Source organism: Lissotriton helveticus, chromosome 4_1, assembly GCF_964261635.1.
Source record: "Lissotriton helveticus chromosome 4_1, aLisHel1.1, whole genome shotgun sequence".
Taxonomy (NCBI): Eukaryota; Metazoa; Chordata; class Amphibia; order Caudata; family Salamandridae; genus Lissotriton; species Lissotriton helveticus.
The window spans coordinates 1,377,182,693-1,377,198,979 of NC_136063.1; positions in this window are offsets into that span (position 1 = coordinate 1,377,182,693).

Here is a 16,287-nt window from a genome sequence, read left to right on the forward strand (position 1 = left end):
AAAGCTGGATTTGGAAGCCGGGAGGGCTGAGTCCAGTACAGATGGTGGAAGCAAAAGTACCATGCCCAGTACTGGAGAAAAGGCCCACAAAACCTAGAGACTTGGTTTATAACTTCAAGGAGGGGATATACATACACCAGTGGGCTCAGGCATATGAGGTGCACAGGGATCCTGAATTGGATTTGGGAACTGGCCGGGAGAATCATATTCCTGGTTCTACTGACTCTAGAATGGAGTGGCACTAAGAGGTGTACCCCAAAGAGAAAGCCCTGGTAAGGGAGTATGGAGTCACCCCAGAGGAGGGTAGGTTGAGTTTGAGGGGCAGTCAGACACTTTCTCAGCAGACAGGGGATGGTGCGGGGCACTTTTTCAAGGCACTGGATGGTTGGGTGAAGGATAGCATGGTGAACACATGTTCGGGACTGTACAAGTTGATTGCTGGAGAGCATTTGTCCAGTTGCGGTTTTCCAGAGCTACGCCAACACCAGGTTGAGTGTGAGTTCTCTGACCCCAGGGGGCTTCACTGGAGGCAGACCTCTTTGTGGAAGTCAGAGGGTCTGAAAGTGCATTTGGGAGTAATCCTAAAGGGAGTGACTCAGGTGTTTTCCTTCAGTGTGATGAGGAGGGTTGCAGTGACCGAGACAGGTTCCAGTGTAGTGGGGGAGAAGGGTCCCATGTAATTTCCAAAAGTAGGAAGAGGGGTGGGTGGGAAGGGGCCCATGGTACCCTATTTCCAGCCTCAGTGCTTAGATTGCTCTCAGGTAGTGCACAGGCAGCGGGCCTAGTCTGTACCAGGATACCAGCCACTCAGGGGGATCCCATAGTGTCAGGAGATCTTGGGATAGTGGCTGTCACAAACATCCCACCTGTTCTAGTGTCTGGTAGTACCAATACAGAGAGGAAGGTGGAGAAGTCCAGATGAAGGGGTCAGAGAGGGAGACCATTAGCGCACCACATGCAGCGCTTCTACTCTGCGCGAACTTGCCTGCTGCTCTTTTGAGCTTTTAAAATACCCGTTTTTTGTATTTTTGTATATTTGAGTTTAAATTGTTCCCCCTGCTTTTAATTTACTTGGCCCTCGCCTACCTGTAACTGCACCATCTTACTTGCACTGTAATCGGTGGAACCACCGCTCTTTGCGGGTCCCTCGCCCTTGTTTGTTGGTTGGCGGCCATCTTTGGTTGGGGAAGAGGGTGCACGCGCTAGTCCTCTCTCTAGGAGGCGACTAGTGCTTAAAATCAGCCATGTCCACGCGCAGCGGAGACGCGCAGCGGGGATGCCGGAATATTGCCGGAGTTTCGCCAGAGTCAAGCCCGTCTGTGCCCGTCCGGGCCCAGACGGGCTCAGGGCATGCCACTCTGCTCAATCCACCCAGACTTCTGGCCCCCCCCCCACAGGTATTCACGGGATTCACTGCTCTCGCTTTGCGCGCCTAAACTGCCTAGTTGCCGTTACTACTGGGTTGAGGGTACTGCTTTTAAACATTGTCATGGATGTCGTTTATCTAAGAGCTGTGTGATTTCAAATTCACTCACTATGGCTTTGCTTAATTGCAGATCACTGCCTTGTCACGCGTTGGAAATACACTCCCTCCTTTTGGACCACTGTCTGGATGTGTTATTCCTGACGGAAACGTGGTTGACCGCGTGTTCTGGTCCCGACATTGTCAACGCTCTCCCGCCGGGATACCTCATTTTCCATCTTGATAGGCCGGATGGGAGAGGGGGTGGAGTGGCTATCGTGTATAGAGACACACTTGTGTGCAAAGCTGTAGATTGCGGTATTACCAACGCTGAAAGCTGTCATTTTTCCCTCGGCATATCTTCTTCCGTTTCCATCTCTGGCCTCCTTTTGTATCGGCCTCCTGCTACGCTGGGGAATTTTGTGGACTCTCTTATTGAGGCCATCATTCCATTAGCTGCTGCCTCGTGCAACTTTGTACTTCTTGGGGATTTTAATCTTCACTTCGATGACCCCAATGATGTAGTAGCAAGAGATTTATTGAGCTCACTTGGTGCTCTTGATCTTCACTTCGCTCATATGGGAGCTACTCACAACAGAGGTCATCAGCTTGATGCTGTCTTTGCTAATTCTGCCAACCTGCAAGCCCTCCAGATGTTGGCCCTTCCCTGGACGGATCACCACCTTATTCCTTTCAGTTGGTTGTTGAAGAACCGGGGAGATCCCGGGCCTAGACAACATACTGTGGAACGACTCTGGTCGAAGCTGCCGGTTGACAGTTGGGTTGAAGAGCTAGCTATAACTCGCCCTGACCCTGTAGATGACCCCAATATTGCTGATCAACACCTGGTTAATTGGCTCACTAACTCTCTTGATCTACTGATTCCTAAAAAAAGGAGGCTTATCAGGGAGAGAAGAATCGCTTCTGCCCCCTGGTACACTCCGGAACTTAGGAGTTGTAGAACTTCTTGCAAAAGGCTTGAACGTGCCTGGAGGAGAGAGCAGACGGAAGAAAGCCGGGCTAATTATAAAAGAGAGATGAGGAAATACAAAAGTGCACTGAAGGATGTCAAAAAGAATTTCTTTAGTGATAGGATTGAGAGGGCAAGTCATTCTCCAAGAGAATCGTTTAAAATTTTTAAAGAACTTTTGAAAGCCCCGGTCCCGCCAGTCGTGCATGCCAATCCTAAAGACAAATGTGAAGAGCTGGCTAGTTTCTTCCATTCAAAAATAGATACAATCCTATCCTCTCTGCCCGTTATGCCTCAAATCTCTGAACCGGCTGCTGGTCCAATAAGCTGTTTGACCGAACTTGTCTCCTTTGGCCCCTTCTCGGAAGAGGAGGTTACAAAGGTCTTGTTGGAGATGAAGAGTGGATCTCCGAGTGATCCAGTCCCTATGAAACATCTTAAACTTGTGGCTAACACTCTGTCAGCTCCGCTGACCGACCTTATTAATCTTTCTCTCTCTCATGGCATAGTCCCTCAGAGATGGAAAAGGGCAGTAATAAAAGCCCTACTGAAAAAACCAGGCTTGGATCCCTCCAATTTGACCAACTTCAGGCCAATCTCGCTTCTGCCGGGGTTCTCTAAAATCGCCGAGAAGCTGGTTAACCGTCAGCTTTCCTACCATCTTGAGTCCAACCACCTGTTGGGAGACTCCCAGACTGGTTTCCGTCCCGGCCAGGGAACGGACACGGCCCTGCTGGCGGTAGTGGAGGAAGCAAGGAGCACTCTTGATGCTGGAGGATCAGTGGCAGTGATCCTCCTGGACCTGAGTGCTGCCTTTGACACCGTGAGTCATCAGGTGCTCCTCCAACGCCTGTCAGAGGTAGGTGTCTCAGGGACGGCCCTGAAATGGTTGGGATCCTTCCTCTCCAACCGTTTCTACCAAGTCTGGGAAGGGGCAGAGCAGTCTTCCCTATTCCCTCTTCAATGTGGAGTCCCGCAGGGCTCATCGTTGAGCCCTACTTTGTTCAATGCATACATGACTCCACTTGAAAGAGTGGTAGCCCCCTCGGGGTTGAAGATCATCAGCTATGCTGATGATACTCAGCTGGTGGTGGGCCTCACTCAGCTGGTGGAACAACCCAATGTGTTACATGACTGCCTGGCCAATGTCTACCATTGGATGTCCAACTCGGCTCTAAAGCTCAATGGAGGAAAAACTGAGCTGATGCTCTTGGGCAACTCCAGTCCCTCCATTATTGCCAGCTGTTGGCCCCGGTCTCTTGGCGATCCACCATCCCCCAAGAAGGAGATCAAGTCCTTGGGAGTATGGTTGGAGGAAGATCTGTCCTTTAGGACTCACGCCAGGAAGACCGCGGGGGTTTGCTTCGGTCTACTGAAGTCAGCCCGAAAGGTGCTACCACTGCTTCCGGATCCAGCTAAGAAGCTTTTGATGCGTGGTTTAATCCTGTCGAGGCTCGACTATGGAAATGCCCTGTTTCTTGGCGCCCCCGAAGCGACCTTTAAAACCCTCCAACAGGTGCAAAACGCAGCCGCCAGAGTCTTGATGGAGATCCCTAGAAGGCAGTCTGCTGCCCCGGCCCTCAAAGCGCTTCACTGGCTCCCTGTTAAGGAGCGGGTGAAATTCAAGGCGCTGTGTACGGCCCATAAAATTCTACATGGCAAAGGCCCCCCCATCCTTTTTAATATGGCCCGTCCTTATAAACCTCCACGCCTTCTGCGCTCGGACCAGCAACATCTTTTGCAATCTGCGAGAGTTAAGAGAGCTCGGACTGAGGGCAGGCGTTTTTCGGTACAGGTGGCATCTCTGTGGAACTCTCTGCCCCTTAAGATTCGCTCAGAGCCCAAGATCCTACTATTCAGGAAACTCCTAAAAACCTATTTGTTTCCTCAGTAGTGAGTAATCGAGTCTCTCCTTCTTGGTCTGTCGCGCCGGGATGCCCCCGGGTAAGCTGAGCGCGTTATAAGTTTCATATAATAATAATAATAAGTCCCTGGTGGGAGGACCAATGGGTCAGTGTTTGCTAGCTCTGAGGCCAGAGAACTGCAGAAATTACACTGGTGACACCACTTTTGGCCTGGGAGGGCTTCATGCTCTGTCAGAGGGACAGTGGTCCGGAAATCATTGCCAGGAAGACTCTCACACAACACATGGAGAGTGCGTTTCCCTTGGGGGGTACTTGTACTCCCCTAAAAGTCCTGGCTTGCCTGGCACATATTCAGCCTAAGGTCACAGACCCTGGGTTAGGGGACCAGTTTGAGGATAGTGGCCTGAACTGGTGGTAGAATTGTGCAGGACGGTTGCCCCAAGGCCTGACAGTTCTGGAGTCTTGCTGCACTGCTACCAAACAGAGGGTACAGAGCCCTGGAAAGGTGGGAAGTGGGAGGAAGAACACTCCCCTGACTCCTGTCCAGCCTAAGGGTACAGACCCTATGTTTGGAGAAAAAGGCTCCTGATACCACCACTGCACTGGAGGGAGGGAGAAGGAACAAAGTGTGCCAGTCACCTTCAGCTACTGCTCCACACTCTACAAAAACCACAGAGGGTAGTGAGCACTAGGTGGACTGAGGCCTGACTCTTGTTACTGACAGCTGTCAATGGCCACTGTAGGTTGCTGTCCTTATGGGCAGAGTTGTCCTTGGGTTCAGGACAGGAGTCACACCCCTGGGTGTAATGGGCCACACCACTGTATTGGCTATGGTGGTACTGCCCTGCCTACAGGGATATATCTGTGCGCAAAGTAAGATTAGGTGCTGCACAGATGGGTCCACATATGAGGTGAAGGATTCCCCTATGGGTTAGCTTAGTGGGCCCTGAGAGTATGCACAGAGGGATCCAACTTGCTTCACAGAGGGGTAGAACTGGAATGTGCCCTTGCTGTGACAGGACAGGGTCCATGTTCTATTGACCTAAGCAGGGAAGCCTATCAATGTATTGATTAGTCTGCCATGTTAAAGGGCATATGCTCTCTGTCTAAATTGTCTTAGTGTTTGGTTTATCCATGATTGGCATATTTGATTTACTAGTAGGTCCCTAGTACAGTGTACCATGTGTACCCAGGTCTGGTAAATAAAATGCTATTAGTCAACCTGCAGCACTGTTTTTGCCACCCACCTGAGTAGCCCTGCAAACATGTCTCAGGCCTGCCACTGCAGTGTCTGTGAGGGCAGATTTAAACTGCAATTTCCTCTGGGCAAGTTCACCCACTTGCCAGGTCGAAAGCTTCCCATTTCCTACATGTAAGTCACCCCTAAGGTAGGCCCAAGGCAGGCCCAGGGGCAGTGTATTTAAAAGGTAGGACATGTGATGGTGTGTTTTATATGTCCTAATAGTGAAATACTGCTAATTTAGTTTTTCACTATTGCAAGGATTATCTCTCCCATAGTGTAACATAAGGATGGCCTTGAAATATCTTTTATGTCTAATTCCCCATTGGGAGCAGATAGAGATTTGGTGTTTGGAATCTCTGAACTCACAATTTAAAAATACATATTTTGATTAAGTTGATTTTTAAATTGTGTGGTTGAAAATGTCACTTTTAAAAAGTGTGCATTTTCTTGCTTAACAATTCTGTGCTTCTGCCTGTTTGTAGAATACACTTCTGGGTTAACTGACACTTGGGCTCTTGTCCATTCACTCTAGACAGCCACACAAAGGTAGCTGAGGTGTGCCCTGCATATACTTAAGGCCTATAACCAGGCTGGTTCCTTCCTCATCTAGAGTGGTGGGAGGAGTTGTCACTGACACCTAAATAGGGCTGTGCCTGTCCTCACACACATCTTTCTCCACCCTCTGTAGTGTGTCTGGAGTCAGGTCAAGGAAAGGCAGAATCATGGGCACTACAAAGACTTTCCTTTGAAGTATGCATATTTCAAAGGCAGAAAGGGGTATACGTATTGGACCTCTGACACCTCAAAATCAGAACATTTCTGGAATAAGGATATTCTGCCAGGACTAAGAGATGGATGCTGTAGGAGGTACTGCCCCTCTCCCTGTTGCTCTGTTGTGCTGGCCTGCTGCTTGCTGCTTCTGTCCTGGGAGTGAAAGGACTTGACTTTGCTTTTTACATCCTGCTGCCAAGGTTATCCAGGGGCTTTTGTATTCTTACCTCCTGTTAAGGAGTCTCAAGGTAATCGCAGACTTCATCTGCCAGTGCCTGGGCTCTTCTGCTGAGAGTCCTGACTTACCAAGTGGTGCCGAATCCAATTCATGGCTCCTTGCAAGTGTAACCTTGCGATTTTAAGGAGCAAATCCACGCATCGACTCTCACTGCCTGTTTTATCAATGCATCTCTGCAAAAGATCGACTCATCAACCACGGCTTTCACTACAAGCCTCATCTTACCATCGCAGTGCATCAGAAAAATTGCCACAGTGTGAGTTTCAAGCACCGTGTCACTGGCATCCGTGACACCAGCTCCGACTCTGACACACCACTGGCTTTGCAGCTGTAGAATTGATGAAGCGCTTGCATTGCCGATGTTGCAGCGGCACAGCGCATCTGGATTTTTGAAGCATTTTCCTGGGCACTGGTTCTTCATCAATACCGCACAGCAGTAAGAAACTGAGGCCGCCTGTTTGGAAAGCGACACATCACTTTCCCTGCGTAGTAAGGAACAGACACATCGCTTTGCTTTTCCGGCACCTCACCTCCCCAGCGCCTCATTCTGTCTTTGTTTTTTGACACATTTAAGGTACTTTGAGCTACAATAACTGCTTGCATTGTTTCTACAGACTAAACTTGATTCAACTTATAAAAGTGATATTTTGACTTGTTTATGATGGATCTTTGTCGTTTTGGCCTTGTTTTCTTCAGATAAATATTGGCTTTTTTTCTAAACCAGTGTGGACTCCTTTTGTAGTGTTTTTATTGTGCCACTCTGTGTGTGTGTGTAAATACCTTACACATTGACTCTGAGAAAAGCCTGACTGGTCATGCCAAGCTACCAAGGGGGTGAGCAGGGGATATCTTAGCTGTGGGACTCCTTTACTCTGACTAGAGTGAGGGTCCCTACTTTGACAGGGTGCAAACCACTGCCAACTAGAGACCACATTTCTAACAAGGTGTTATGAGGGAGGGACAGAGATATGCTCTGATTGTGGAACAGTGAAGAATGAGCACAGCCAATGGGAGAGGTTAGTTTTCAGATATTTATCAATGGTCAACCACAGCTCAGATTTGCTTGACCTCTGGCTTGACACACTTCATTTCTCACAGCAATCTATTCATTATCATCACAATGGGTTGTACCCTAAATGCATTTGCATATAGGATGAGGGGGAGACAATCAAGTAGGTGCTAAGAACAGACTGGTATGTTATGTTAAAAATATTTATACCGCGCTCGGTCACTAGACGGTTTCATGGCGCTCATAGACAATTGCGGGGGGACAGTGCAGCAAAGTAACTCAATAGGCTAGTTGGAAAAAATGAGTTTTGAGTAATTTACGAAAACAAGCATAGCTGGGGCAAAGTCTGAGGGAAATCGGGAGGGAATTCCACAGTGTGGGGGCCAGGAGAGAAAAACACAAGCCTCCGTGCTTTTTGCGTTTGTACCTTGGAACAATCAACAGGTTGTGAGAAGTGGACCGCAGATCTCTCGAGGGGGCATAACGCTGAAGACTGGATGTGATGAAAGCAGGAGCTTGATCGGTAAGAGCCTTAAAGACGGTACAGCCAAGTTTGAACATGCAGCGATAGGCAACTGGGAGCCAATGCAGTCTCCTCAACAGGGGCGAGACATGTTGATGTTTGGGCTGATGAAAGACCAGTCTTGCCGCCTGGTTTTGCACCAGCTGCAGCCGGTGAAGATGGTAAGCAGGTATTCCAACATAGAGGGAGTTAGCGTAGTAAATACGGGAGGTGACAAGAGCCATGATGACGAGAATGAGTGCCTCGGTGGTAAGGAACCTACGAATTTTGCAAATCCTGCGCAGATGGAATGAACAGGATGATGTAACTGCATTAATTTGAGGCCTCATAGACAAGTCACTACATATGATTACGCCTAGGCTCTTTACCGAGTTGACATGGCAGGGCGAAGACCCAAGGGAGGGGGGCCAAAAGCTAGAGTTCCAGGGGATAGCTGGCCCACCCATCAGCACTAACTCCGTCTTGTTAGGATTAAGCTTCAGCTGACTATAGTGCATCCACTCAGAGATCGCGAGCATGGTGGATTGGAAGTTGGCACAGGGGGAGGGGGTGGAATCGACAGGGAATATCAACTGTAAATCATCAGCGTAATTAAAAATAGTGACCGGGGTGCGACGAAGGGAAGCTATAAGGGGTTGCATATAAAGGTTAAATAAAAGTGGCGACAACGCAGAGCCCTGTGGGACTCCACAAGAAAGGGGGGAATAAGGAGCGGAGTAGGTGGACAGGTGGACTGCCTGGGAACACTGGTGCAGGAAGGATCTGATCCATGTAAGGGCCATGCCTTGGATACCCGCGTTGTTGACACGGTCGATCAAGATGGCATGATCGACCGTGTCAAAAGCAGCCGACAAGTCCAGTAATACAAGAGCCTGGGTGATATTCTTGTCGGCGCCTTGCCTCAGCACATCCATCACGGCCACAATAACAGCTTCGGTAGAGTGAGCTGGCCGGAAGCCGGCTTGCTGGTTATCCAAAAAGGAAGAGCCCTCAATGAATGCACTGAGACAACGAGTAACGTAGGACTCCAAGATGTTCCCCAAATAGGGGAGAAGGGAAATCGGTTGAAAATTACTCAGGGCCGAAGGGTCGGCACCGGGCTTCTTTAATATGGGAACTACAACCGCCTGTTTGAAAGAATCTGGGACCATGCCAGTGGCAAGCGAGTTGTTGAGCAGTGATAACGGGGGATCAGGACAGGCCAGAAAGACTTCTTTAAGGATTTGAGGGGGGCAGCAGTGATTAGGGGAGCCCGAGCTCACCAAGTGTAACAAGGAGATGAACTCGGTCCGGGAGATGGGAGGGAAAACATCCAAGCGACGGGGGTTCATAGGGGGTAGAGAAGGAGGAATGGGGGAGAAAGGAGGAGGAATGTTATTCTTGATGGTGACAATTTTTTCAATGAAATATGAATTCAAGGAATCACAGAGAGCTTGTGTAGGTAGTGGTTGAACAGTGACACGGTCCGGCAAGGTGAGCTCCTCAATAATAGAAAAAATGTCCTTAGCCTTAGAGGCTGAGTCCAATATTTTCTGAGAAAAGTAAGAGGTTTTGGCCAATAAGATGGATTTTTTATACTGTTTCAGTAGGTCAACATACACGGTTTTAGAAGTTGGGTCATAATTACGCCTCCATCGGCGCTCAGCTTGGCGGAGGTACAATTTATCCAGTTTCAATTGGTCTGTGAACCACCGCTGAGCGTCATGGGGATGTTTAGTTTTTATAATTTAGGCAGCCATTAAATAATTACTATATGAATTACACTCAGGTGCAGAGTGGCATAGCTCACTGTTAGCACCCATGTACTGGAAACAGATGTATCTATGAAGTGAGTTTTTCTGCATTCTCTGGGCCTGATTCACAGAGCCATTTAAGACAAAAGACCTACCTTTAAGGTGGAACATTGCTCCATTTATACATATATGGTAGCCACAAATGGATACCTGGCAGGAGTAAATGGTATATGAAGTAGTGAATGCTACACAAGGGGTCGGGAGGAGGTGGATCAAGGCACAGCTGTCCTGAAAGTTTATATTTTTTTACAAACTCCTCTTCAACCCTTTCCACATCATGGAAATGATCTGAAATGCATTCGAGCAGTGAGTTGCAGTGACTCTCCTTCCATGACTGAAAGGAAAACAGAACGTATCTCAGCTTCATGGGAGTGTAGAGGAAGAAGTTTCTCTACAAGGAAAAATGTTTTCCTCAAAGAGAAAAAACAGAATTCTCCCAAAAATGCTAATTTGGACAGCGGATTGTTTGGAGCTGTATAAGCAGCTCCAAATTGGGGAAACAGCAAATGTTGTAGGACATTCCAGGCAATACTTGTGAAAAGGTGCAATTGGCAAAGCGTTTGAGGCTTATGAGAAGGGGTGTGCGTAAATTCTGAAAACTCATAAATCTACAACTAGCATGCATGCTTAGAGATTTAGGAGTATTATTTGGGAATCAATGCCATGGTTCCAAACTGTGGGACTGCTTCACAAACATTTTGTCGTCAGATATATTTGAAGTACTCTAGGCTTACTTCAGAATTCCAGGAGTACGTCATGAGCATTGCAAGAGTAGGTGACACTTACTTATAGCTAAAATACTTATGAATCTGGCCCTTTGAGTTTTCGGTGTTCAGTTCATACGAGAGTAATCCTTTGGCCTGAAAATAACAATTCGTATGTGACAGTGTGATGTTTATAGAAAGCATGGTGTCTGTTCCCAGCACATCTGAATTTGCTCCAATCTTTTTCATTGTTAGTTTCTGGTAATATAGGATTTCAAAATCTCTCCTGATACATTAAAATTGTCTCTTTTATATCTGCTTTCAAAAATCCACCTCATTGTGTGGTGACAGAAGCATATGCGAAAGTGCTAAACTCTTGTGACAAAAGACTTGTTTTGACTATATTGTATCTTCAATTCCCTTGAACTGATTGCAATGTCAGAAGAAGGTTTATACACCACCCATTGTATGGAAAAATGCATTGTTAAACAATTCAATTGAAGGTGACAGAAAACTGAATAATTTACTGCTGGTTGAGGCCCCATCAAAGAATGATATATTGCATCAAGAAATTGCTCTTTGATTTCATCTAGAATACAACATACCATGCACAATCAGCGAGTAATGTTTATATTAAAACAATTAAAGGCACTTAAGCTTGTGTGGAGCGATATATCCTTGATCCTCCATATAAATACCCAGCAATTAAAAAACTTTTTTTGTCCTTGGAAATGCAGTGCAATGCCACCCTTTGTGGACCTTACACTCCATTAAACATACAGAGCAGTTCTATGTTATTAGTTGTACAATGAAAATGGGCATATGAGATTTATTTCACAGTCAGTTTTACCTAAACAATCTGCCACACATTTGGCGCCAACTCCCCTCACATCTGGGCTTGGTGCTCATTACACTGTCCCAACTTGGGCAGTTGAGAAAGGGTGACTTTTTAAGAAATAGGATTTCAGTGGAACTCAAAATATTCCTCTCTCAGCCACTCCTAGTAAAGGCAGCATTATGTGTCCGTGGCACCCTTAATCGTTGGTAATTTTATGTTAAAGCTGCAGGGTAAAATTAATTAGCATATTAGAAGTTGATTTGGCTTAGGCTTGTTACAGATGCTATTGGCCATCTATATAACCTATTACTTCCAAATAGGTCATTTAAACTCCTTAATGTGGCATTTATTGAACCACAGAGATTCATTAATCTCACCACGGACATTTGATTCTATTAAAGCAATATCCGTGGCAACTTCTTTGAGGGTCTGTTTCGTACTGTTTAGGTCCACTCAATGCTGCATGTCCTGTCCGCTGATAAGGCAGAATGTAAATCAATACAGCGCATATTCCTGCTGTGCCAGCAAGAATGGTTGAGTTCTTTGGCAGATGTTGCCTGAGACTAGGAAGGCATCTTGATATTTTGCATACATGGGAATGATTAACCTTTTGCGAAACATTTGGATTTTGAAGTTTGAACAAAGTTTGTGTCAGCCCCCATAAAACTACTAGTGTCTCTAAAGAATATATTGAGGAAGACATCAATAGCATGACTAGGAGTTACAGAACAGAAAGACTTCCAATCAACTCAATATCATCTGTGTACCCACAACAAAGCAAGTAGCTTCTAATGTTCTAACTATTTTATCATTGTTATTATTAATACTTTCCCTGTTCATAAACTGGTCTCGACTTCTAAAGATCTATGAAACAAAATTCCTGCTTAAAAATTAGACATATTGGCTCCCCTTTAAAGGTAACGCCTGGCATGTACTACAAACTCTCAGATAAGTGCACCTAAAAAGCAATCTGCCCTCTTTCAGAGTATATTTTTTCCCTGCAGTCAGTGGTCATTACCCAGATGACAGAGCACCTGGGATTAGTAGACTTTAGCCCATGGTTACCATGTTTCAGCACCATCTTCAATACATTGTTTTCTCAAGAAATTCTGTACAATACACATACATTCAAAAGAGCCACTGGATAGTTCTTTCCTTGCATGCTAAGGAACTCGTGCAATGCTCAGCAATCTATAGACACCCATTTATAAAGTCATGGATATCCAAATCTCCAAACACAAAAAATATTGAGGGATTAATTTACTAAGAATGATGTTTGAGTCTGACTTACTGTTGTAGTGCTATTGGCTTACTCTTGAATGTCAGGAGTAAGCCAGGAGAATTACTAGTTACATTTGATTTTTTTCCTGGAATTCAGGACTACTACCAGAGTCACAGCAAATTCTTTGTGAATTGGGTCCTTTGATTTCCCTCTGGATTTGTCCTTCATCCATGATGCTCATTGTATGGTGGATCATCAATATGTATTTAGGATTATTGCACATCAGTATATCGAAATACCTAAAACTCAGCCCGACAATTGATGATGTGACGAAGAGTACAAAAGTGAGTTACAGGGTCTGATGTTAAATCTAAGTAGCTGAAAAAACAATAGAAGATAATAAATCAGCAAATCTTACTTGTAAAGGCTTGACTCTTTTTCTGCTGACATACACCCTCTGGCCAACTGTTTGGAGTAAGGTGGTCCAGCAATCAAGAGGAGCTTCTTAAAGTATTAAGGTCTGTTTAAATTTTTGAGGAGTCTTTTCTGAATGCTAGTAGTGTGACGTAGCCCAGCTAGAAACAGTCATCTTTATGCATATGTTTCTTAGGTATCCTTCTTTCTGCAACACAATGACTTTTGACATACATTTGTGCCTGTGTCAGTGCAGGATGGGATTTCCCAAAACTGCATTTATTCTACTCAAGAATCTCACTGCTTCAATAAATATTGAAACTGCAGGTTGTGTATTTCGCGCATATTTCCTCTTGGTATGTACAAGAGTTTGAATGAAAAGGTTCAAGATTTGTTACACTGATTCCTTAGAGATTCAGGGTTGTCATGTTCTGAGGTTGCACACACATTTGTTACTCTGCAAGGTTAGGGGTGCGGATAGTGGCGTCCGCGTGTGTATAATTCCGCATACACACGCGGACGCCACTGAAGTCGGAGACACTTTCGCAGCCGGGAACCAGAACGCGAATTTGGTGTTCTGTTTGTTTCACTGGTACTTACCAACTGACTCTACGTTGAACTACATCAGCGTCTTTTATACTTTTTCCCGGCAGCCGGGACGGAATTACAACCTGCGGAGAGCACATTAAAATTTAGCAGTGCATTCGGAGACATTTTCAGCCCGATTGGAGCCCTGATGAAGTCGTGGGCTGATTGCCCTGACGAAACACGTGTTGGCTGGGCATGGAAATTAAAGAATACGTGAAGAAAAACAACAATCAAGACTACATGTGCACTGATTTATTGTTTGCGGTGGTTGTATGTTAATGAATAGTGACACTGAGGTCTTACTAAATCAGGCGTGTGCACAGATCCCCTTGTGTATCAATTTTGTGTGGATCTAGATCCCCATTGGAGGTGCTGGGTTTTCCTCCTTTCTGTAGCACCGTCATATATAAGATAATAGGTATCTAACGTGACACACTGTGGACGCCATCATTGATTGACCAACAAATAAAAGCCCGGTCCGCTGTTTACTAACTCATAATGATGACAGAGTGACTCAAAGGGGCCTGTCTCAAATAGGCAATCGCTGCCTGAATTGACAGAAAAGGTTCCAGAGAACCTTGCAGAGTTGGCTGACAAGTGGTTAGCTAAAAGGGTAAACAAAGTGATGAATAATCATGGCTTTAAACCAAAGCAAGAGAGGGACTCTCAACAGAACGGTTTCAACCCACATGGCAAGAACCAGGCAATTCCAAAGGGTCCAAGGAAGGACACTGGAAAAAAGGGAAGCAAAATCTTAGTTATTCTGGCTCCCAGTGTTTGGGGGCTGAAATCGTGTGACCCTAACCATGACGGGGAGAGAATACTAGAAAGAGGGGTAGTAGCGCCTCACTGATACACACAACTTAGGTTGAAACACTGTGTTTCATTTTTCTTTCTATTTCAATAGTTTTTTATTGCAATCCATAACATGAATAAATACAAGATCACTTTCTAAAACACATATATCAAGATACACGGTTGTCATAAAAGAAGGGAAGCAATTCGTCAGCAGGGTAAAAACAGGATCAAATAGAGAATAAGGGATATATATGTTATGTTATGTTATGTTATGTTATGTTATTATTATTTGTACAGCGCAACAGCTGCCCCAGCAAAGGGGCGTCCTGGCGCTATGAGAAGGCAAACACAACACAACATCAGTCTGGCCCAGAGAAGAACCTAAATTTAGACAAACAATAAGGTTTTGATAGCGCGTCTAAACTGGAGAAGGTCATCAATTGCTCGAGTCTCAGAAGGGAGGAGGTTCCACCACTTCGCTGCCAGTACTCGAAAGGAGCGGCCGCCAGTTCTACTCAGCCTGAAGCGTGGAACCACTGCCAAGTTCTGGCCCAAAGATCACAGAGTCCGCAAAGGGACATAAGGAATTAGAAGATTCGCCAGAATTTGGGGAGACATACCTTTGAGGATTTTAAATGCCAGGCAGAGAACCTTGAATTTAATCCTCTGAGTTACAGGGAGCCAATGAAGCGAGTGTATCGTCTTGGAGACCGAGCACCGTCTAGGCAAACCTACCACTATTCTGGCTGCAGCGTTTTGAACTCGCTGTAGCCGAATGAGTTCAGCCTGATTTATCCCGGCCAAGAGCGAGCTGGCGTAGTCCAGTCGAGACAGTACTGATGCCTGAACCACCAGCTGTCTGGTGGGGGCATCAAAGAGTCTCATTATAGGCCTTAGTCCTCTAATAACGCCATAGCAAGAGGCTGCCACCCTCTTGGTGTGGCAGATAAAACTAAGTGTTGGATCAAGCCAAACCCCAAGATTTTTTATCTCTGATACCGGAGAGGGGGTCACACCCAGTTCAGAAGGCCACCAGTCGTCGCCCCACAACCCCACTTGCTTGCCTACCACCATGATCTCTGTCTTCTTGGTGTTCAACTGGAGACAGTTAGAGTTCATCCAATTGGCCACTGCCCGTAAGCCGTCCCGGAACCTGAGGGCCTCCACATCAGAGTCCCCACTCAACGTGACCGCCAGCTGCGTGTCATCAGCATATGAGACCATCGTCAGGCCCCATTGCCTGACGACCGCAGCCAGCGGTCTCACGTAAAGATTAAAAAGAGTGGGGCTCAACGAAGACCCCTGTGGGACCCCCAGAGACAACGGGTACGGTTTAGACTTGCCAGGTGGAATCGCAACCTGGAACGACCTATCCGTAAGAAAGGATCGAAACCAGCATAGGGCAGAGCCCTTGACTCCTACTTCCTCCAGTCGCTGAAGTAAGATCCTGTGCGATACAGTGTCGAACGCGGCACTCAGATCTAGTAATAATAGTGCCGCTGTCCGACCCGCATCAAGCACAGATCGCAGATGTTCGACCATGGAAAGTAGGGCCGTCTCCGTGCTGTGGCCCGCACGGAACCCATTCTGAGTTGGGTCTAAGATGTTAGCTCTGGTAAGATGGTCTGCCAGGATACCGTTCACATGGGCCTCAGCAACTTTTGTGGCCCAGGGAAGCAAGGAGATCGGGGGGTAGTTCTCAGGTTTGAGAGGATCGAGGGTAGCCTTCTTCAATATGGGTGTGACTATGGCCTGCTTCCACCTAGTAGGCACTACACCTGAGGATAATGACAGGTTGATTAAAAACAACACCGGAGTGCTGCATAGCGGCAGCATAGTCCTAAGCTGA